The 22,734-nt window shown below is 48.5% G+C and overlaps 1 long non-coding RNA gene across 4 annotated transcripts in view; it reads right to left on the bottom strand.

Annotated features, from left to right (window-relative positions):
* Positions 1-625: 625 nt before the first annotated feature.
* LOC127925052 (uncharacterized) overlaps positions 626-22,734 on the bottom strand; it is a 57,697-nt gene continuing 35,588 nt past the window's right edge. Inside the window, exons 1-4 of one of the 4 annotated variants that reach the window (XR_008119593.1) lie at positions 9,839-9,935; positions 9,264-9,403; positions 8,775-9,048; positions 626-709 (exon numbers count right to left, since the gene is read on the bottom strand). This is a non-coding gene — a long non-coding RNA (uncharacterized LOC127925052). Of the gene's footprint in view, positions 710-8,774; positions 9,049-9,263; positions 9,404-9,628; positions 9,670-9,768; positions 9,810-9,838; positions 9,936-22,734 lie in introns of those variants that run through there. The other 3 variants (XR_008119594.1, XR_008119595.1, XR_008119596.1) reach the window with 3 other exon arrangements.

The following is a 22,734-nucleotide window of genomic DNA, read 5'->3' as shown; positions in this document are numbered from 1 at the left end:
ACTACTAAAATAGTGATTATTGTACTATACTACTACTAAATAGTCAGATTGTACTATAACTACTAAATAGTCATTATTGTACTACTACTACTAAATAGTCATTATTGTACTAGGACTACTACTAAATAGTGATTATTGTAGCTATAGACTACTAAAAATAGTCATTATTGTACTATACTACTACTAAATAGTCATTATTGTACTATAGTACTACTTTCTAACTAGTCATTATTGTACTAAACTACTAAATAGTCATTATTGTACTATAGTACTACTACTAAATAGTGATTATTGTAGTATACGGTAGTGATTATTGTACTATAGTACTACTAAAAATAGCATTTAAACTGTAGACTACTACTAAATAGTTGTTTGTACTATACTACTAGGCAGCCGTGGATTGTACTGGGAAAACTAAATAGTCATTTGACCTATAGTAACTACTAAATAGTCATTATTGTAGCATACTACTACTAAATAGTCATTATTGTACTAGACTACTACTACTAAATAGTCATTATTGTAGTATAGACTACTACTAAATAGTGTTTATTATACTGGACTTACATATGCAGATGGTGGAGAGAAGCCTGGTGGCCAAGTTGGAGGGACACAGTTCTGGTCAAGGACATAGTTGGAGAAGGTGAGAGCTATGACAGCCAGGGTGGTGGGGTACATGATGAGAACCGCGCTCCATAGGAGCAGGAACCTATAGGAAGACAGCACATATACTGTTAAAACTATATATATATTTATACATGTAGACGGTCAGGTGACCCTGAGTTCTGCATTTAAACTGTAGACTTGTACATTGTTTGTATTGTAAGGCAGCCGGGAGAGTGCTGGGAAAACTGATGACTCATTTGACCAGTTCATGAACTCCGAGAGTCTCCCGCCTCGGAGAACCTGGTGGCATCTTTGTGGACTCTCACTGAGTAACTGTATCATGGGGAGACCAGTTTTATATCTAATCCACTTTCACATTCACAGCCCTCTTTACATCTGGTCTAAGACCAGTTATAGGAGATCTGTGGCCGTATTCATACGGTCCCTCTCCCCTCCTGAGTACTGGTCTAAGACCAGTTATATAGATCAGACGGTCTCTCCCCCCCTGAGTACTGATCTAAGACCAGTTATATAGATCAGACGGTCTCTCTCCCCCTGAGTACTGATCTAAGACCAGTTATATAGATCAGACGGTCTCTCTCCCCCCTGAGTACTGATCTAAGAAAAGTTATTTAGATCAGACGGTCTCTATTGCCCCCTGAGTACTGATCTGAGACCAGTTATACAGATCAGACGGTCTCTCTCCCCCCCTGAGTACTGATCTAAGACCAGTTATATAGATCAGACGGTCTCTCTCCCCCTGAGTACTGATCTGAGACCAGTTATACAGATCAGACGGTCTCTCCCCCTGAGTACTGATCTAAGACCAGTTATATAGATCAGACGGTCTCTCTCCCCTCCTGAGTACTGATCTAAGACCAGTTATACAGATCAGACGGTCTCTCTCCCCCTGAGTACTGATCTAAGACCAGTTATTTAGATCAGACGGTCTCTCTCCCCCCTGAGTACTGATCTAAGACCAGTTATATAGATCAGACGGTCTCTCTCCCCCCCTGAGTACTGATCTAAGACCAGTTATATAGATCAGACGGTCTCTATTGCCCCCTGAGTACTGATCTAAGACCAGTTATATAGATCAGACAGTCTCTCTCCCCCTGAGTACTGATCTAAGACTGTTTATATAGATCAGACGGTCTCCCCCCCCTGAGTACAGATCTAAGACTGTTTATATAGATCAGACGGTCTCTATTGCCCCCTGAGTACTGATCTAAGACCAGTTATACAGATCAGACGGTCTCTATCTCCCCCTGAGTACTGATCTAAGACCAGTTATTTAGATCAGACGGTCTCTATCTCCCCCTAAGTACTGATCTAAGACCAGTTATATAGATCAGACGGTCTCTATTGCCCCCTGAGTACTGATCTAAGACCAGTTATACAGATCAGACGGTCTCTCTCCCCCTGAGTACTGATCTGAGACCAGTTATACAGATCAGACGGTCTCTCCCCCCTGAGTACTGATCTAAGACCAGTTATATAGATCAGACGGTCTCTCTTGCCCCCTGAGTACTGATCTAAGACCAGTTATACAGATCAGACGGTCTCTATTGCCCCCTGAGTACTGATCTAAGACCAGTTATATAGATCAGATGGTCTCTCTCCCCTGAGTACTGATCTAAGACCAGTTATATAGATCAGACGGTCTCTCTCCCCCTGAGTACTGATCTAAGACCAGTTATATAGATCAGACGGTCTCTATTGCCCCCTGAGTACTGATCTAAGACCAGTTATATAGATCAGACGGTCTCTCTCCCCCTGAGTACTGATCTAAGACTGTTTATATAGATCAGACGGTCTCCCCCCCTGAGTACTGATCTAAGACTGTTTATATAGATCAGACGGTCTCTATTGCCCCCTGAGTACTGATCTAAGACCAGTTATACAGATCAGACGGTCTCTATCTCCCCCTGAGTACTGATCTAAGACCAGTTATTTAGATCAGACGGTCTCTATCTCCCCCTAAGTACTGATCTAAGACCAGTTATATAGATCAGACGGTCTCTATTGCCCCCTGAGTACTGATCTAAGACCAGTTATATAGATCAGACGGTCTCTATTGCCCCCTGAGTACTGATCTGAGACCAGTTGTTTAGATCAGACGGTCTCTCTCCCCCTGAGTACTGATCTAAGACCAGTTATATAGATCAGACGGTCTCTCTCCCCCCTGAGTACTGATCTAAGACCAGTTGTTTAGATCAGACGGTCTCTCTCCCCCCTGAGTACTGATCTGAGACCAGTTATTTAGATCAGAATGAGTAACATTACAAACACACAGGGGACTAGATACTAACTACAAAATTCAATAAAACACGTTTAACATGAGCATTATTTAATGTGAAATAAATGTGTTAACCCTCGCGTGGCTGCCGGCCCAGAGACCAGCAGGCTGGTTTTTACAGACATATTCAATCTCTCCCTATCCGAGTCTGCTGTCCCCACATGCTTCAAGATGGCCACCACTGTTCCTGAACCCAACAAGGCAAAGGTAACTGAACTAAATGACTATCGCCCCATTGTGCTCACTTCTGTCATCATGAAGTGGTTTGAGAGACTAGTCAAGGATCATATCACCTCCACCTTAGCTGTCACCCTCCTCCGTCGGCCCACGGAGAAGGATAGGGGGGGGGCAGTCCTTGGTAGCGGGCCGCGTCAGTGGCACTGTATTATCCTCAATGCGAGTAAAGAAGTTGTTTAGTTTGTTGGGAAGCAAGACGTCGGTGTCCGTGACGTGGCTGGTTTTCTTTCTGTAGTTTGTGGTTGCCTGTAGACCCTGCCACATCTCGTGTCTGAGCCGTTGATTTGCGACTCTTTGTCCATATACTGACGTTTCGCTTGTTTGATTGCCTTGCGGAGAGAATAACTGCACTGTTTGTATTCGGCCAAATTCCCGGTCATCTTTCTGTGGTTAAATGCGGTGGTTCGCGCTTTCAGTTTTGCGCGAATTCCACCACCTATCCACAGTTTCTGGGTAGGGTAGGTTATAATAGTCACAGTGGGAACAACATCTCCTATGCACTTCCTTATAAACTCACTCACTGAATCAACGTATACATCTATATTATTCTCTGAGGCTTCCCGGGACACGTCCCAGTCCACGTGATCAAAACAATCTTGAGGAGTGGATTCTGATTGGTCAGATCAGCGTTGCATGTTCCTAGTCACAGGTACATCCTGTTTCAGTTTCTGCCTATAGGAGGGGAGAAGTAAAATGGAGTCAAGGTCAGATTTGCCAAACGGAGGACGGGGGAGGGCCTTGTATGCATTGCGTAAGTTTGAGTAGCAGCGATCCAGAGTTTTGCCAGCCAGTCATAATAACTGATGAGAATTCTCTTGGGAGATAATACGGACGGCATTTGATTGTGAGGAATTCTAGGTCTGGTGAACAGAAAGACTTGAGTTCCTGTATGTTGCTGCAATTACACCATGAGTCGTTAATCATGAAACATACACCCCCGCCTTTCTTCTTCCCTGAGAGATGTTTATTCCTGTCGGCGCAGACGCACCAAAGAATCCCGGTGGCTGTACTGACTCGGACAGCATGTCCCCAAAGAGCCATGTTTCCATGAAACATACACCCTCGCCTTTCTTCTTCCCTGAGAGATGTTTATTCCTGTCGGCGCAGACGCACCAAAGAATCCCGGTGGCTGTACCGACTCGGACAGCATGTCCCCAAAGAGCTTCCATGAAACAGAGTATGTTACAATCTTAAGGGTCTCTCTGGAACGCAACAAACCCTAATTCCATCTGCCTTGTTGTCTAGAGACTGGACATTAGGGTCTCTCTGGAATGCAACGAGCCCTAATTCCATCTGCCTTGTTTTCTAGAGACTGGACATTAGGGTCTCTCTAGAACGCAACGAGCCCTAATTCCATCTGCCTTGTTTTCTAGAGACTGGACATTAGGGTCTCTCTGGAACGCAACAAGCCCTAATTCCATCTGCCTTGTTTTCTAGAGACTGGACATTAGGGTCTCTCTGGAACGCAACGAGCCCTAATTCCATCTGCCTTGTTTTCTAGAGACTGGACATTAGGGTCTCTCTGGAACGCAACGAGCCCTAATTCCATCTGCCTTGTTTTCTAGAGACTGGACATTAGGGTCTCTCTGGAACGCAACGAGCCCTAATTCCATCTGCCTTGTTTTCTAGAGACTGGACATTAGGGTCTCTCTGGAACGCAACGAGCCCCAATTCCATCTGCCTTGTTTTCTAGAGACTGGACATTAGGGTCTCTCTGGAACGCAACGAGCCCCAATTCCATCTGCCTTGTTTTCTAGAGACTGGACATTAGGGTCTCTCTGGAACGCAACGAGCCCTAATTCCATCTGCCTTGTTTTCTAGAGACTGGACATTAGGGTCTCTCTGGAACGCAACGAGCCCTAATTCCATCTGCCTTGTTTTCTAGAGACTGGACATTAGCGAGTAAAATACTCGGAAGAGGTGCGTGGTGTGCGCGCCTCCGAAGCCTGACCAGAAGGCCGCTCTGTCTACCTTTCCTGCGGCAACTTTGTTTTGTCTTAGCCTCTTGGGTGGTTCGGACGAAGGATCCGCTTCGGGAAAGTGGTATTCCTGGTCGTAGTGCTGGTAAGTTGACGTCTCTCTGATATCCAATAGTTCTTCCCGGCTGTACGTATTAACACTTGAGATCTCCTGGACAATGTAGAAAATAATACACACAAAAAATCTAAATACTGCATAGTTTCCTAAGGACTAGAAGCGAGGCGAACGTTTCTGTCGGTGCCATTTTGCCATCTAGAGAGTTGGGACATTGAGGTTTCTGCATCAGGATGCATTTAATAACATTCTATTGCAGCCATTTTGCATTTAATAACATTCTATTGCAGCCATTTTGGCTCCTGTTAACAAAATGAGCATCAGGATGTATTTAATAACATTCTATTGCAGCCATTTTGGCTCCTGTTAACAACATGAGTATCAGGATGTATTTAATAACATTCTATTGCAGCCATTTTGGCTCCTGTTAACAACATGAGCATCAGGATGCATTTAATAACATTCTATTGCAGCCATTTTGGCTCCTGTTAACAACATGAGTATCAGGATGTATTTAATAACATTCTATTGCAGCCATGTTGGCTCCTGTTAACAACATGAGTATCAGGATGTATTTAATAACATTCTATTGCAGCCATGTTGGCTCCTGTTAACAACATGAGCATCAGGATGTATTTAATAACATTCTATTGCAGCCATGTTGGCTCCTGTTAACAACATGAGCATCAGGATGTATTTAATAACATTCTATTGCAGCCATGTTGGCTCCTGTTAACAACATGAGCATCATGTATTTAATAACAGGATGTATTTAGGATGTATTTAATAACATTCTATTGCAGCCATGTTGGCTCCTGCAACATGAGCATCAGGATGTTTTAATAACATCCAGTTAACAACATGAGCATCAGGATGTATTTAATAACATTCTATTGCAGCCATGTTGGCTCCTGTTAACAACATGAGCATCAGGATGTATTTAATAACATTGTATTGCAGCCATTTGGCTCCTGTTAACTGAGCATCAGGATGTATTTAATAACATTGATTGCAGCCATGTTGGCTCCTGTTAACAACATGAGCATCAGGATGTATTTAATAACATTATATTGCAGCCTGTTGGAGCCTGTTAACAACATGAGCATCAGGATGTATTTAATAACATTATATTGCCTCCTGTTAACAACATGAGCATCAGGATGTATTTAATAACATTATATTGGTCCTGTTAACAACATGAGCAGGATGTATTTAATAACATGTGATCAGCTGGAGTCAGGATGTATTTAGCCTTTATATTGCAAGCTGTCAGGATGGCAGTTGGCCTGTTAACAACATGATCTCTGGTGCAGCCTGTTGGAGCCTGTGATATCTGGTCCTGTTGGAGCCTGTGATCTCTGGTCCTGTTGGCCTGTGAGCCTGTGATCTCTGGTCCTGTTGGAGCCTGTGATCTCTGGTCCTGTTGGAGCCTGTGATCTCTGGTCCTGTTGGAGCCTGTGATCTCTGGTCCTGTTGGAGCCTGTGATCTCTGGTCCTGTTGGAGCCTGTGATCTCTGGTCCTGTTGGAGCCTGTGATCTCTGGTCCTGTTGGAGCCTGTGATCTCTGGTCCTGTTGGAGCCTGTGATCTCTGGTCCTGTTGAAGCCTGTGATCTCTGGTCCTGTTGGAGCCTGTGATCTCTGGTCCTGTTGGAGCCTGTGATCTCTGGTCCTGTTGGAGCCTGTGATCTCTGGTCCTGTTGGAGCCTGTGATACCTCGTCCTTTTGTAGACAGTGCATTCAGCATTCAGACCCCTTGACTTTTTCCATATTTTGTTACATTACAGCCTCATTATAAAATGGATTTACACACAATACCTCATAATGACAAAGCAAAAACAGGCTTTTAGAAATTTGAGCAAATTAATTTAAAAAAAAAAATCAAAAACGGAAGTATCAATAATAATAATAATATATGCCATTTAGCAGACGCTTTTGTCCAAAGCGACTTACAGTCATGTGTGCATACATTCTACGTATGGGTGGTCCCGGGAATTGAACCCACTACCCTGGCGTTACAAGCGCCATGCTCTACCAACTGAGCTACAGAAGGACCACCCATACGTAGAAGGATCACATTTCCATAAGTATTCAGACCCTTTACTCAGTACTTTGTTGAAGCACCTTTGTCAGCGATTACAGCCTCCAGTCTTCTTTGGTATGATGCTACAAGCTTGGCACACCTGTATTTGGGGAGTTTCTCCCATTCCTCTCTGCAGATCCTCTCACTAGTCCATGTTGTGGTCAGATTAATCCTGCCAGTCCTCTCACTAGTCCATGTTGTGGTCAGATTAATCCTGCCAGTCCTCTCACTAGTCCATGTTGTGGTCAGATTAATCCTGCCAGTCCTCTCACTAGTCCGTGTTGTGGTCAGATTAATCCTGCCAGTCCTCTCACTAGTCCATGTTGTGGTCAGATTAATCCTGCCAGTCCTCTCACTAGTCCATGTTGTGGTCAGATTAATCCTGCCAGTCCTCTCACTAGTCCATGTTGTGGTCAGATTAATCCTGCCAGTCCTCTCACTAGTCCATGTTGTGGTCAGATTAATCGTGCCAGTCCTCTCACTAGTCCATGTTGTGGTCAGATTAATCCTGCCAGTCCTCTCACTAGTCCATGTTGTGGTCAGATTAATCCTGCCAGTCCTCTCACTAGTCCATGTTGTGGTCAGATTAATCCTGCCAGTCCTCTCACTAGTCCATGTTGTGGTCAGATTAATCCTGCCAGTCCTCTCACTAGTCCATGTTGTGGTCAGATTAATCCTGCCAGTCCTCTCACTAGTCCATGTTGTGGTCAGATTAATCCTGCCAGTCCTCTCACTAGTCCATGTTGTGGTCAGATGAAACAATAGTCTCTGGATGTGTTTTAATTAATGTCAATTTAACAATATTTCTGAAAATGTATATATCACATTTTGGAATGAAATTCTTCCCTTCTACTATTTTTATTTTTTAAATTTTACCCCCTTTTTCAATTGTTAGTAGCTACTATCTTGTCTCATCGCTACAACTCCCGTACGGGCTCGGGAGAGACGAAGGTTGAATGAAAGTCATGCGTCCTCCGATACACAACCAAAGCTGCACTGCTGCACAGTGGTCCTTCTGTAGCTCAGTTGGTAGAGCATGGCGCTTGTAACGCCAGGGTAGTGGGTTCGTTTCCCAGGACCACCCATACGTAGAATGTATGCACACATGACTGTAAGTCGCTTTGGATAAAAGCGTCTGCTAAATGGCATATATTATTATTATTATTATATTATTATTATTATTATATTGCACTGCTTCTTAACACAGCGCGCGTCCAAGCCGGAGTTGCTGGTGTGCGATGAGACAACCCCTCCCTAACGACGCTTGGCCAATTGTGCGTCGCCCCACGGACCTCCCGGCCGCAGCCGGTTACGACAGAGCCTGGGCGCGAACCCAGAGTCTCTGGTGGCACAGCTGGCGCTGCAGTACAGCGCCCTTAACCACTGCGCCACCCGGGAGGCCCTTCCCTTCTACTATGAGACGGGCCCTGGACATTTCTGAAAAAAACCTGGGAATTCTGGGAAAGTTTTCTGTGTTGTTCCCTAATCAGGATTGTGGACATAAAATAGACACGTACCCCACCAGTCCTCCGAATATCTCCGTGACGTAGGAGTAGTCTCCCCCTGACTTGGGAATGGTGACGCCCAGCTCAGCGTAACACATGGACCCCAGGGCGCAGATACCCCCTCCGCACACCCATACGATGAGGGACAGACCCACCGAACCAGCGTGCTCCAAAACACCCTTAGGAGAGATGAATATCCCCGACCCAATGATGTTACCTGGAGAACAGGAGAGACAGACAGATACATTAGTATCAAGTGTAGTAGTTTCCTGTGGTCTTCAACAACCTCCCAGTCCTGTCCCCTTTAGGGAGGAGAAATACATTCATATCAACTCTAATAGTTGGTCTTCAACAACCTCCCAGTCCTGTCCCCTTTAGGGAGGAGAAATACATTCATATCAACTCTAATAGTTGGTCTTCAACAACCTCCCAGTCCTGTTCCCTTGTTGTGAGGGAGGAGAAATACATTCATATCAACTCTAATAGTTGGTCTTCAACAACCTCCCAGTCCTGTCCCCTTTAGGGAGGAGAAACACATTCATATCAACTCTAATAGTTGGTCTTCAACAACCTCCCAGTCCTGTCCCCTTTAGGGAGGAGAAACACATTCATATCAACTCTAATAGTTGGTCTTCAACAACCTCCCAGTCCTGTCCCCTTGTTGTGAGGGAGGAGAAATACATTCATATCAACTCTAATAGTTGGTCTTCAACAACCTCCCAGTCCTGTCCCCTTGTTGTGAGGGAGGAGAAACACATTCATATCAACTCTAATAGTTGGTCTTCAACAACCTCCCAGTCCTGTTCCCTTGTTGTGAGGGAGGAGAAACACATTCATATCAACTCTAATAGTTGGTCTTCAACAACCTCCCAGTCCTGTCCCCTTTAGGGAGGAGAAATACATTCATATCAACTCTAATAGTTGGTCTTCAACAACCTCCCAGTCCTGTCCCCTTTAGGGAGGGAGAAAACATTCATATCAACTCTAATAGTTGGTCTTCAACAACCTCCCAGTCCTGTCCCCTTTAGGGAGGAGAAATACATTCATATCAACTCTAATAGTTGGTCTTCAACAACCTCCCAGTCCTGTCCCCTTTAGGGAGGAGAAACACATTCATATCAACTCTAATAGTTGGTCTTCAACAACCTCCCAGTCCTGTCCCCTTTAGGGAGGAGAACAACCCATATCAACTCTAATAGTTGTCTTCAACAACCTCCCCAGTCCTGTCCCCTTTAGGGAGGAGAAATACATTCATATCAACTCTAATAGTTGGTCTTCAACAACCTCCCAGTCCTGTCCCCTTGTTGTGAGGGAGGAGAAATACATTCATATCAACTCAACAACCTAGACTAACAGGTGTCTGTCCCCTAGAGCCTTGCTACAACTCTTTTGTCAAATGTCCTGTTTCTACTGTTGTTTTATTTCCTTTTTACATTCACAACTACACACACACATTCGCACACGTCCTGTCCCCTTTAGGGAGGAGAAATACATTCATATCAACTCTAGCACAGGTGCGCACGCAAATGCACACACACACACACACACACATTCATATCAACTCTAATAGTTGGTCACACACACACACACACACACACACACACACACACACACACACACACACACACACACACACACACACACACACACACACACACACACACACACACACACACACACACACACACACACAGAGCCTGTAAGTAAGCATTTCACTGTGAGGTCCACACCTGTTGTATTCGACGCATGTGACAAATAAACTTAGATTTGATTTAATAGTTGGTCTTCAACAACCTCCCAGTCTTGTCCACTTGGTTTTTTAAAAATAGTTGTGAGGTTGTTTATCATAACAAAAATATGTTTTCTGTTCTAAACAACCCCCCCTAGTCATCGCACAGCTGTTTCAGATCTGGGTTACAACCACAGTGACCTGAAATGACCATGGAGCTCTGGTGCTGTTTCCCATGCCCTAGTCTCTGGTGCTGTTTCCCATGCCCTAGTCTCTGGTGCTGTTTCCCATGTCCTAGTCTCTGGTGCTGTTTCCCATGTCCTTGTCTCTGGTGCTGTTTCCCATGTCCTAGTCTCTGGTGCTGTTTCCCATGTCCTAGTCTCTGGTGCTGTTTCCCATGTCCTAGTCTCTGGTGCTGTTTCCCATGTCCTAGTCTCTGGTGCTGTTTCCCCATGTCCTAGTCCCTGGTGCTGTTTCCCATGTCCTAGTCTCTGTGTCTGGTGCTGTTTCCCATGTCCTAGTCTCTGGTGCTGTTTCCCATGTCCTAGTCTCCTAGTGTCTGGTGCTGTTTCCCATGTCCTAGTCTCTGGTGCTGTTTCCCATGTCCTAGTCTCTGGTGCTGTTTCCCATGTCCTAGTCTCTGGTGCTGTTTCCCATGTCCTAGTCTCTGGTGCTGTTTCCCATGTCCTAGTCTCTGGTGCTGTTTCCCATGTCCTAGTCTCTGGTGCTGTTTCCCATGTCCTAGTCTCCTAGTCTCTGGTGCTGTTTCCCATGTCCTAGTCTCTGGTGCTGTTTCCCATGTCCTAGTCTCTGGTGCTGTTTCCCATGTCCTAGTCTCTGGTGCTGTTTCCCATGTCCTTGTCTCTGGTGCTGTTTCCCATGTCCTAGTCTCTGGTGCTGTTTCCCATGTCCTAGTCTCTGGTGCTGTTTCCCATGTCCTAGTCTCTGGTGCTGTTTCCCATGTCCTAGTCTCTGGTGCTGTTTCCCATGTCCTAGTCTCCTAGTCTCTGGTGCTGTTTCCCATGTCCTAGTCTCTGGTGCTGTTTCCCATGTCCTAGTCTCTGGTGCTGTTTCCCATGTCCTAGTCTCCTAGTCTCTGGTGCTGTTTCCCATGTCCTAGTCTCTGGTGCTGTTTCCCATGTCCTAGTCTCTGGTGCTGTTTCCCATGTCCTAGTCTCTGGTGCTGTTTCCCATGTCCTAGTCTCTGGTGCTGTTTCCCATGTCCTAGTCTCTGGTGCTGTTTCCCATGTAGTCTCTAGTCTCTGGTGCTGTTTCCCATGTCCTAGTCTCTGGTGCTGTTTCCCATGTCCTAGTCTCTGGTGCTGTTTCCCATGTCCTAGTCTCTGGTGCTGTTTCCCATGTCCTAGTCTCTGGTGCTGTTTCCCATGTCCTAGTCTCTGGTCTGTTTCCCATGTCCTAGTCTCTGGTGGTTTCCCATGTCCTAGTCTCTGGTGCTGTTTCCCATGTCCTAGTCTCTGGTGCTGTTTCCCATGTCCTAGTCTCTGGTGCTGTTTCCCATGTCCTAGTCTCTGGTGCTGTTTCCCATATCCTAGTCTCCTAGTCTCTGGTGCTGTTTCCCATGTCCTAGTCTCATAGTCTCTGGTGCTGTTTGCCATGTCCTAGTCTCATAGTCTCTGGTGCTGTTTCCCATGTCCTAGTCTCCTAGTCTCTGGTGCTGTTTCCCATGTCCTAGTCTCTGGTGCTGTTTCCCATGTCCTAGTCTCTGGTGCTGTTTCCCATGTCCTAGTCTCTGGTGCTGTTTCCCATGTCCTAGTCTCTGGTGCTGTTTCCCATGTCCTAGTCTCTGGTGTTGTTTCCCATGTCCTAGTCTCCTAGTCTCTGGTGCTGTTTCCCATGTCCTAGTCTCTGGTGCTGTTTCCCATGTCCTAGTCTCCTAGTCTCTGGTGCTGTTTCCCATGTCCTAGTCTCTGGTGCTGTTTCCCATGTCCTAGTCTCTGGTGCTGTTTCCCATGTCCTAGTCTCTGGTGCTGTTTCCCATGTCCTAGTCTCTGGTGCTGTTTCCCATGTCCCAGTCTCCTAGTCTCTGGTGCTGTTTCCCATGCCCTAGTCTCTGGTGCTGTTTCCCATGCCCTAGTCTCTGGTGCTGTTTCCCATGTCCTAGTCTCTGGTGCTGTTTCCCATGTCCCAGTCTCCTAGTCTCTGGTGCTGTTTCCCATGTCCTAGTCTCTGGTGCTGTTTCCCATGTCCTAGTCTCTGGTGCTGTTTCCCATGTCCTAGTCTCTGGTGCTGTTTCCCAGTCTCCTAGTCTCTGGTGCTGTTTCCCATGTCCCAGTCTCCTAGTCTCTGGTGCTGTTTCCCATGCCCTAGTCTCTGGTGCTGTTTCCCATGCCCTAGTCTCTGGTGCTGTTTCCCATGTCCTAGTCTCTGGTGCTGTTTGCCCATGTCCCAGTCTCCTAGTCTCTGGTGCTGTTTCCCATGTCCTAGTCTCTGGTGCTGTTTCCCATGTCCTAGTCTCTGGTGCTGTTTCCCATGTCCTAGTCTCTGGTGCTGTTTCCCATGTCCTAGTCTCTGGTGCTGTTTCCCATGTCCTAGTCTCCTAGTCTCTGGTGCTGTTTCCCATGTCCTAGTCCCTGGTACTGTTTCCCATGTCCTAGTCTCTGGTGCTGTTTCCCATGTCCTAGTCTCTGGTGCTGTTTCCCATGTCCTAGTCTCTGGTGCTGTTTCCCATGTCCTAGTCTCTGGTGCTGTTTCCCATGTCCTAGTCTCTGGTGCTGTTTCCCATGTCCTAGTCTCTGGTGCTGTTTCCCATGTCCTAGTCTCTGGTGCTGTTTCCCATGTCCTAGTCTCTGGTGCTGTTTCCCATGTCCTAGTCTCCGGTGCTGTTTCCCATGTCCTAGTCTCTGGTGCTGTTTCCCATGTCCTAGTCTCTGGTGCTGTTTCCCATGTCCTAGTCTCTGGTGCTGTTTCCCATGTCCTAGTCTCTGGTGCTGTTTCCCATGTCCTAGTCTCTGGTGCTGTTTCCCATGTCCTAGTCTCTGTGTCTCTGGTGCTGTTTCCCATGTCCTAGTCTCCTAGTCTCTGGTGCTGTTTCCCATGTCCTAGTCTCTGGTGCTGTTTCCCATGTCCTAGTCTCCTAGTCTCTGGTGCTGTTTCCCATGTCCTAGTCTCTGGTGCTGTTTCCCATGTCCTAGTCTCTGGTGCTGTTTCCCATGTCCTAGTCTCCTAGTCTCTGGTGCTGTTTCCCATGTCCTAGTCTCTGGTGCTGTTTCCCATGGCCTAGTCTCTGGTGCTGTTTCCCATGTCCTAGTCTCTGGTGCTGTTTCCCATGTCCTAGTCTCTGGTGCTGTTCCCCATGTCCTAGTCTCCTAGTCTCTGGTGCTGTTTCCCATGTCCTAGTCCCTGGTGCTGTTTCCCATGTCCTAGTCTCCGGTTCTGTTTCCCATGTCCTAGTCTCTGGTGCTGTTTCCCATGTCCTAGTCTCTGGTGCTGTTTCCCATGTCCTAGTCCCTGGTGCTGTTTCCCCATGTCCTAGTCTCTGGTGCTGTTTCCCATGTCCTAGTCTCTGGTGCTGTTTCCCATGTCCTAGTCTCTGGTGCTGTTTCCCATGTCCTAGTCTCCTAGTCTCTGGTGCTGTTTCCCATGTCCTAGTCTCTGGTGCTGTTTCCCATGGCCTAGTCTCTGGTGCTGTTTCCCATGTCCTAGTCCCTGGTGCTGTTTCCCATGTCCTAGTCTCTGGTGCTGTTTCCCATGTCCTAGTCTCTGGTACTGTTTCCCATGTCCTAGTCTCCGGTGCTGTTTCCCCATGTCCTAGTCTCTGGTGCTGTTTCCCATGTCCTAGTCTCTGGTGCTGTTTCCCATGTCCTAGTCTCCGGTGCTGTTTCCCATGTCCTAGTCTCTGGTGCTGTTTCCCATATCCTAGTCTCCTAGTCTCTGGTGCTGTTTCCCATGTCCTAGTCTCATAGTCTCTGGTGCTGTTTGCCATGTCCTAGTCTCATAGTCTCTGGTGCTGTTTCCCATGTCCTAGTCTCCTAGTCTCTGGTGCTGTTTCCCATGTCCTAGTCTCTGGTGCTGTTTCCCATGTCCTAGTCTCTGGTGCTGTTTCCCCATGTCCTAGTCTCTGGTGCTGTTTCCCATGTCCTAGTCTCTGGTGCTGTTTCCCCATGTCCTAGTCTCTGGTGTTGTTTCCCATGTCCTAGTCTCCTAGTCTCTGGTGCTGTTTCCCATGTCCTAGTCTCTGGTGCTGTTTCCCATGTCCTAGTCTCCTAGTCTCTGGTGCTGTTTCCCATGTCCTAGTCTCTGGTGCTGTTTCCCATGTCCTAGTCTCTGGTGCTGTTTCCCATGTCCTAGTCTCTGGTGCTGTTTCCCAGTCTCCTAGTCTCTGGTGCTGTTTCCCATGTCCCAGTCTCCTAGTCTCTGGTGCTGTTTCCCATGCCCTAGTCTCTGGTGCTGTTTCCCATGCCCTAGTCTCTGGTGCTGTTTCCCATGTCCTAGTCTCTGGTGCTGTTTCCCATGTCCTCAGTCTCCTGTCCTAGTCCCTGGTGCTGTTTCCCATGTCCTAGTCTCTGGTGCTGTTTCCCCATGTCCTAGTCCCTGGTGCTGTTTCCCATGTCCTAGTCTCTAGTGTCTGGTGCTGTTTCCCATGTCCTAGTCTCCTGTTTTCCCATGTCCTAGTCTCTAGTGTCTGCTGTTTCCCATGTCCTCTCCTAGTCTCTGGTGCTGTTTCCCATGTCCTAGTCTCTGGTGCTGTTTCCCATGTCCTAGTCTCTGGTGCTGTTTCCCATGTCCTAGTCTCTGGTGCTGTTTCCCATGTCCTAGTCTCTGGTGCTGTTTCCATGTCCCAGTCTCTGGTGCTGTTTCCCATGTCCTAGTCTCTGGTGCTGTTTCCCATGTCCTAGTCTCTGGTGCTGTTTCCCATGTCCTAGTCTCTGGTGCTGTTTCCCATGTCCTAGTCTCTGGTGCTGTTTCCCATGTCCTAGTCTCTGGTGCTGTTTCCCAGTGTCCTAGTCTCTGGTGCTGTTTCCCATGTCCTAGTCTCTGGTGCTGTTTCCCATGTCCTAGTCTCCTAGTGGTGCTGTTTCCCATGTCCTAGTCTCTGGTGCTGTTTCCCATGTCCTAGTCTCTGGTGCTGTTTCCCATGTCCTAGTCTCTGGTGCTGTTTCCCATGTCCTAGTCTCTGGTGCTGTTTCCCATGTCCTAGTCTCCTAGTCTCTGTGCTGTTTCCCATGTCCTAGTCCCTGGTACTGTTTCCCATGTCCTAGTCTCTGGTGCTGTTTCCCATGTCCTAGTCTCTGGTGCTGTTTCCCATGTCCTAGTCTCTGGTGCTGTTTCCCATGTCCTAGTCTCTGGTGCTGTTTCCCATGTCCTAGTCTCTGGTGCTGTTTCCCATGTCCTAGTCTCTGGTGCTGTTTCCCATGTCCTAGTCTCTGGTGCTGTTTCCCATGTCCTAGTCTCTGGTGCTGTTTCCCATGTCCTAGTCTCCGGTGCTGTTTCCCATGTCCTAGTCTCTGGTGCTGTTTCCCATGTCCTAGTCTCTGTCCTAGTCTCTGTGCTGTTTCCCATGTCCTAGTCTCTGGTGCTGTTTCCCATGTCCTAGTCTCTGGTGCTGTTTCCCATGTCCTAGTCTCCTAGTCTCTGGTGCTGTTTCCATGTCCTAGTCTCCTAGTCTCTGGTGCTGTTTCCCATGTCCTAGTCTCTGGTGCTGTTTCCCATGTCCTAGTCTCCTAGTCTCTGGTGCTGTTTCCCATGTCCTAGTCTCTGGTGCTGTTTCCCATGTCCTAGTCTCTGGTGCTGTTTCCCATGTCCTAGTCTCCTAGTCTCTGGTGCTGTTTCCCATGTCCTAGTCTCTGGTGCTGTTTCCCATGGCCTAGTCTCTGGTGCTGTTTCCCATGTCCTAGTCTCTGGTGCTGTTTCCCATGTCCTAGTCTCTGGTGCTGTTCCCCATGTCCTAGTCTCCTAGTCTCTGGTGCTGTTTCCCATGTCCTAGTCCCTGGTGCTGTTTCCCATGTCCTAGTCTCCGGTTCTGTTTCCCATGTCCTAGTCTCTGGTGCTGTTTCCCATGTCCTAGTCTCTGGTGCTGTTTCCCATGTCCTAGTCCCTGGTGCTGTTTCCCCATGTCCTAGTCTCTGGTGCTGTTTCCCATGTCCTAGTCTCTGGTGCTGTTTCCCATGTCCTAGTCTCTGGTGCTGTTTCCCATGTCCTAGTCTCCTAGTCTCTGGTGCTGTTTCCCATGTCCTAGTCTCTGGTGCTGTTTCCCATGGCCTAGTCTCTGGTGCTGTTTCCCATGTCCTAGTCCCTGGTGCTGTTTCCCATGTCCTAGTCTCTGGTGCTGTTTCCCATGTCCTAGTCTCTGGTACTGTTTCCCATGTCCTAGTCTCCGGTGCTGTTTCCCATGTCCTAGTCTCTGGTGCTGTTTCCCATGTCCTAGTCTCTGGTGCTGTTTCCCATGTCCTAGTCTCCGGTGCTGTTTCCCATGTCCTAGTCTCTGGTGCTGTTTCCCATATCCTAGTCTCCTAGTCTCTGGTGCTGTTTCCCCCTAGTCTCATAGTCTCTGGTGCTGTTTGCCATGTCCTAGTCTCATAGTCTCTGGTGCTGTTTCCCATGTCCTAGTCTCCTAGTCTCTGGTGCTGTTTCCCATGTCCTAGTCTCTGGTGCTGTTTCCCATGTCCTAGTCTCTGGTGCTGTTTCCCCATGTCCTAGTCTCTGGTGCTGTTTCCCATGTCCTAGTCTCTGGTGCTGTTTCCCATGTCCTAGTCTCTGGTGTTGTTTCCCATGTCCTAGTCTCTGTCTCTGTGCTGTTTCCCATGTCCTAGTCTCTGGTGCTGTTTCCCATGTCCTAGTCTCTAGTCTCTGGTGCTGTTTCCCATGTCCTAGTCTCTGGTGCTGTTTCCCATGTCCTAGTCTCTGGTGCTGTTTCCCATGTCCTAGTCTCTGGTGCTGTTTCCCAGTCTCCTAGTCTCTGGTGCTGTTTCCCATGTCCCAGTCTCCTAGTCTCTGGTGCTGTTTCCCATGCCCTAGTCTCTGGTGCTGTTTCCCATGCCCTAGTCTCTGGTGCTGTTTCCCATGTCCTAGTCTCTGGTGCTGTTTCCCATGTCCTAGTCTCTGGTGCTGTTTCCCATGTCCTAGTCCCTGGTGCTGTTTCCCATGTCCTAGTCTCTGGTGCTGTTTCCCCATGTCCTAGTCCCTGGTGCTGTTTCCCATGTCCTAGTCTCTAGTCTCTGGTGCTGTTTCCCATGTCCTAGTCTCTGGTGCTGTTTCCCATGTCCTAGTCTCTGGTGCTGTTTCCATGTCCTAGTCTCTGGTGCTGTTTCCCATGTCCTAGTCTGGTGCTGTTTCCCATGTCCTAGTCTCTGGTGCTGTTTCCCATGTCCTAGTCTCTGGTGCTGTTTCCCATGTCCTAGTCTCTGGTGCTGTTTCCCCATGTCCTAGTCTCTGGTGCTGTTTCCCATGTCCTAGTCTCCTAGTCTCTGGTGCTGTTTCCCATGTCCTAGTCTCTGGTGCTGTTTCCCATGTCCTAGTCTCTGGTACTGTTTCCCATGTCCTAGTCTCTGGTGCTGTTTCCCATGTCCTAGTCTCTGGTGCTGTTTCCCATGTCCTAGTCTCTGGTGCTGTTTCACATGTCCTAGTCTCTGGTGCTGTTTCCCATGTCCTAGTCTCTGGTGCTGTTTCTCATGTCCTAGTCTCTGGTGCTGTTTCCCATGTCCTAGTCTCCTAGTCTCTGTGCTGTTTCCCATGTCCTAGTCTCTGGTGCTGTTTCCCATGTCCTAGTCTCTGGTGCTGTTTCCCATGTCCTAGTCTCCTAGTCTCTGGTGCTGTTTCCCATGTCCTAGTCTCTGGTGCTGTTTCCCATGTCCTAGTCTCTGGTGCTGTTTCCCATGTCCTAGTCTCTGGTGCTGTTTCCCATGTCCTAGTCTCTGGTGCTGTTTCCCATGTCCTAGTCTCTGGTGCTGTTTCCCATGTAGTCTCCTAGTCTCTGGTGCTGTTTCCCATGTCCTAGTCTCTGGTGCTGTTTCCCATGTCCTAGTCTCTGGTGCTGTTTCCCATGTCCTAGTCTCTGGTGCTGTTTCCCATGTCATAGTCTCTGGTGCTGTTTCCCATGTCCTAGTCTCCTAGTCTCTGGTGCTGTTTCCCATGTCCTAGTCTCTGGTGCTGTTTCCCATGTCCTAGTCTCTGGTGCTGTTTCCCATGTCCTAGTCTCTGGTGTTGTTTCCCATGTCCTAGTCTCTGGTGCTGTTTCCCTAGTCTCCTAGTCTCTGGTGCTGTTTCCCATGTCCTAGTCTCCGGTGCTGTTTCCCATGTCCTAGTCTCTGGTGCTGTTTCCCATGTCCTAGTCTCCTAGTCTCTGGTGCTGTTTCCCATGTCCTAGTCTCTGGTGCTGTTTCCCATGTCCTAGTCTCTGGTGCTGTTTCCCCATGTCCTAGTCTCTGGTGCTGTTTCCCATGTCATAGTCTCTGGTGCTGTTTCCCATGTCCTAGTCTCTGGTGCTGTTTCCCATGTCCTAGTCTCCTAGTCTCTGGTGCTGTTTCCCATGTCCTAGTCTCTGGTGCTGTTTCCCATGTCCTAGTCTCCTAGTCTCTGGTGCTGTTTCCCATGTCCTAGTCTCTGGTGCTGTTTCCCATGTCCTAGTCTCTGGTGCTGTTTCCCATGTCCTAGTCTCTGGTGCTGTTTCCCATGTCCTAGTCTCTGGTGCTGTTTCCCATGTCCTAGTCTCCTAGTCTCTGGTGCTGTTTCCCATGTCCTAGTCTCTGGTGCTGTTTCCCATGCCCTAGTCTCTGGTGCTGTTTCCCATGTCCTAGTCTCTGGTGCTGTTTGCCATGTCCCAGTCTCCTAGTCTCTGGTGCTGTTTCCCATGTCCTAGTCTCTGGTGCTGTTTCCCATGTCCTAGTCTCTGGTGCTGTTTCCCATGTCCTAGTCTCTGGTGCTGTTTCCCATGTCTCCTAGTCTCTGGTGCTGTTTCCCATGTCCCAGTCTCCTAGTCTCTGGTGCTGTTTCCCATGCCCTAGTCTCTGGTGCTGTTTCCCATGCCCTAGTCTCTGGTGCTGTCCCATGTCCTAGTCTCTGGTGCTGTTTCCCATGTCCCAGTCTCCTAGTCTCTGGTGCTGTTTCCCATGTCCTAGTCTCTGGTGCTGTTTCCCATGTCCTAGTCTCTGGTGCTGTTTCCCATGTCCTAGTCTCTGGTGCTGTTTCCCATGTCCTAGTCTCTGGTGCTGTCCTAGTCTCTGGTGCTGTTTCCCATGTCCTAGTCTCCTAGTCTCTGGTGCTGTTTCCCATGTCCTAGTCCCTGGTACTGTTTCCCATGTCCTAGTCTCTGGTGCTGTTTCCCATGTCCTAGTCTCTGGTGCTGTTTCCCATGTCCTAGTCTCTGGTGCTGTTTCCCATGTCCTAGTCTCTGGTGCTGTTTCCCATGTCCTAGTCTCTGGTGCTGTTTCCCATGTCCTAGTCTCTGGTGCTGTTTCCCATGTCCTAGTCTCTGGTGCTGTTTCCCATGTCCTAGTCTCTGGTGCTGTTTCCCATGTCCTAGTCTCTGGTGCTGTTTCCCATGTCCTAGTCTCTGGTGCTGTTTCCCATGTCCTAGTCTCTGGTGCTGTTTCCCATGTCCTAGTCTCTGGTGCTGTTTCCCATGTCCTAGTCTCTGGTGCTGTTTCCCCATGTCCTAGTCTCCTAGTCTCTGGTGCTGTTTCCCATGTCCTAGTCTCTGTCTCTGGTGCTGTTTCCCATGTCCTAGTCTCTGGTGCTGTTTCCCATGTCCTAGTCTCTGTCTCTGTGCTGTTTCCCATGTCCTAGTCCCTGGTGCTGTTTCCCATGTCCTAGTCTCTGGTGCTGTTTCCCATGTCCTAGTCTCCTAGTCTCTGGTGCTGTTTCCCATGTCCTAGTCTCTGGTGCTGTTTCCCATGTCCTAGTCTCTGGTGCTGTTTCCCATGTCCTAGTCTCTGGTGCTGTTTCCCATGTCCTAGTCTCTGGTGCTGTTTCCCATGTCCTAGTCTCCTAGTCTCTGGTGCTGTTTCCCATGTCCTAGTCCCTGGTGCTGTTTCCCATGTCCTAGTCTCTGGTGCTGTTTCCCATGTCCTAGTCTCTGGTGCTGTTTCCCATGTCCTAGTCTCTGGTGCTGTTTCCCATGTCCTAGTCCCTGGTGCTGTTTCCCATGTCCTAGTCTCTGGTGCTGTTTCCCATGTCCTAGTCTCTGGTGCTGTTTCCATGTCCTAGTCTCTGGTGCTGTTTCCCATGTCCTAGTCTCCTAGTCTCTGGTGCTGTTTCCCATGTCCTAGTCTCTGGTGCTGTTTCCCATGGCCTAGTCTCTGGTGCTGTTTCCCATGTCCTAGTCCCTGGTGCTGTTTCCCATGTCCTAGTCTCTGGTGCTGTTTCCCATGTCCTAGTCTCTGGTACTGTTTCCCATGTCCTAGTCTCCGGTGCTGTTTCCCATGTCCTAGTCTCTGGTGCTGTTTCCCATGTCCTAGTCTCTGGTGCTGTTTCCCATGTCCTAGTCTCTGGTGCTGTTTCCCATGTCCTAGTCTCTGGTGCTGTTTCCCATGTCCTAGTCCCTAGTCTCTGGTGCTGTTTCCCATAGTCTCTAGTCTCTGGTGCTGTTTGCCATGTCCTAGTCTCATAGTCTCTGGTGCTGTTTCCCATGTCCTAGTCTCCTAGTCTCTGGTGCTGTTTCCCATGTCCTAGTCTCTGGTGCTGTTTCCCATGTCCTAGTCTCTGGTGCTGTTTCCCATGTCCTAGTCTCTGGTGCTGTTTCCCATGTCCTAGTCTGGTGCTGTTTCCCATGTCCTAGTCTCTGGTGCTGTTTCCCATGTCCTAGTCTCCTAGTCTCTGTGCTGTTTCCCATGTCCTAGTCTCTGGTGCTGTTTCCCATGTCCTAGTCTCTGGTGCTGTTTCCCATGTCCTAGTCTCTGGTGCTGTTTCCCATGTCCTAGTCTCTGTGCTGTTTCCCATGTCCTAGTCTCTGGTGCTGTTTCCCAGTCTCCTAGTCTCTGGTGCTGTTTCCCATGTCCCAGTCTCCTAGTCTCTGGTGCTGTTTCCCATGCCCTAGTCTCTGGTGCTGTTTCCCATGCCCTAGTCTCTGGTGCTGTTTCCCATGTCCTAGTCTCTGGTGCTGTTTCCCATGTCCTAGTCTCCTAGTCTCTGGTGCTGTTTCCCATGTCCTAGTCTCTGGTGCTGTTTCCCATGACCTAGTCTCTGGTGCTGTTTCCCATGTCCTAGTCTCCTGTTTCCCAGTCTCTAGTCTCTGGTGCTGTTTCCCCCCATGTCCTAGTCTCTGGTGCTGTTTCCCATGCCCTAGTCTCTGGTGCTGTTTCCCATGCCCTAGTCTCTGGTGCTGTTTCCCATGTCCTAGTCTCTGGTGCTGTTTGCCATGTCCCAGTCTCCTAGTCTCTGGTGCTGTTTCCCATGTCCTAGTCTCTGGTGCTGTTTCCCATGTCCTAGTCTCTGGTGCTGTTTCCCATGTCCTAGTCTCTGGTGCTGTTTCCCATGTTCTAGTCTCTGGTGCTGTTTCCCATGTCCTAGTCTCTGGTGCTGTTTCCCATGTCCTAGTCTCCTAGTCTCTGGTGCTGTTTCCCATGTCCTAGTCCCTGGTGCTGTTTCCCATGTCCTAGTCTCTGGTGCTGTTTCCCATGTCCTAGTCTCTGGTGCTGTTTCCCATGTCCTAGTCTCTGGTGCTGTTTCCCATGTCCTAGTCTCTGGTGCTGTTTCCCATGTCCTAGTCTCTGGTGCTGTTTCCCATGTCCTAGTCTCTGGTGCTGTTTCCCATGTCCTAGTCTCTGGTGCTGTTTCCCATGTCCTAGTCTCTGGTGCTGTTTCCCATGTCCTAGTCTCCGGTGCTGTTTCCCATGTCCTAGTCTCTGGTGCTGTTTCCCATGTCCTAGTCTCTGGTGCTGTTTCCCATGTCCTAGTCTCTGGTGCTGTTTCCCATGTCCTAGTCTCTGGTGCTGTTTCCCATGTCCTAGTCTCTGGTGCTGTTTCCCATGTCCTAGTCTCCTAGTCTCTGTGCTGTTTCCCATGTCCTAGTCTCCTGTCTCTGTGCTGTTTCCCATGTCCTAGTCTCTGGTGCTGTTTCCCATGTCCTAGTCTCCTAGTCTCTGGTGCTGTTTCCCATGTCCTAGTCTCTGGTGCTGTTTCCCATGTCCTAGTCTCTGGTGCTGTTTCCCATGTCCTAGTCTCCTAGTCTCTGGTGCTGTTTCCCATGTCCTAGTCTCTGGTGCTGTTTCCCATGGCCTAGTCTCTGGTGCTGTTTCCCATGTCCTAGTCTCTGGTGCTGTTTCCCATGTCCTAGTCTCTGGTGCTGTT

The sequence above is a fragment of the Oncorhynchus keta genome, unplaced genomic scaffold (assembly GCF_023373465.1).
Source record: "Oncorhynchus keta strain PuntledgeMale-10-30-2019 unplaced genomic scaffold, Oket_V2 Un_contig_5010_pilon_pilon, whole genome shotgun sequence".
Taxonomy (NCBI): Eukaryota; Metazoa; Chordata; class Actinopteri; order Salmoniformes; family Salmonidae; genus Oncorhynchus; species Oncorhynchus keta.
The sequence above is the reverse complement of the archived record's forward strand: the minus strand, read 5'-3'. Positions and strand labels throughout refer to the sequence as shown.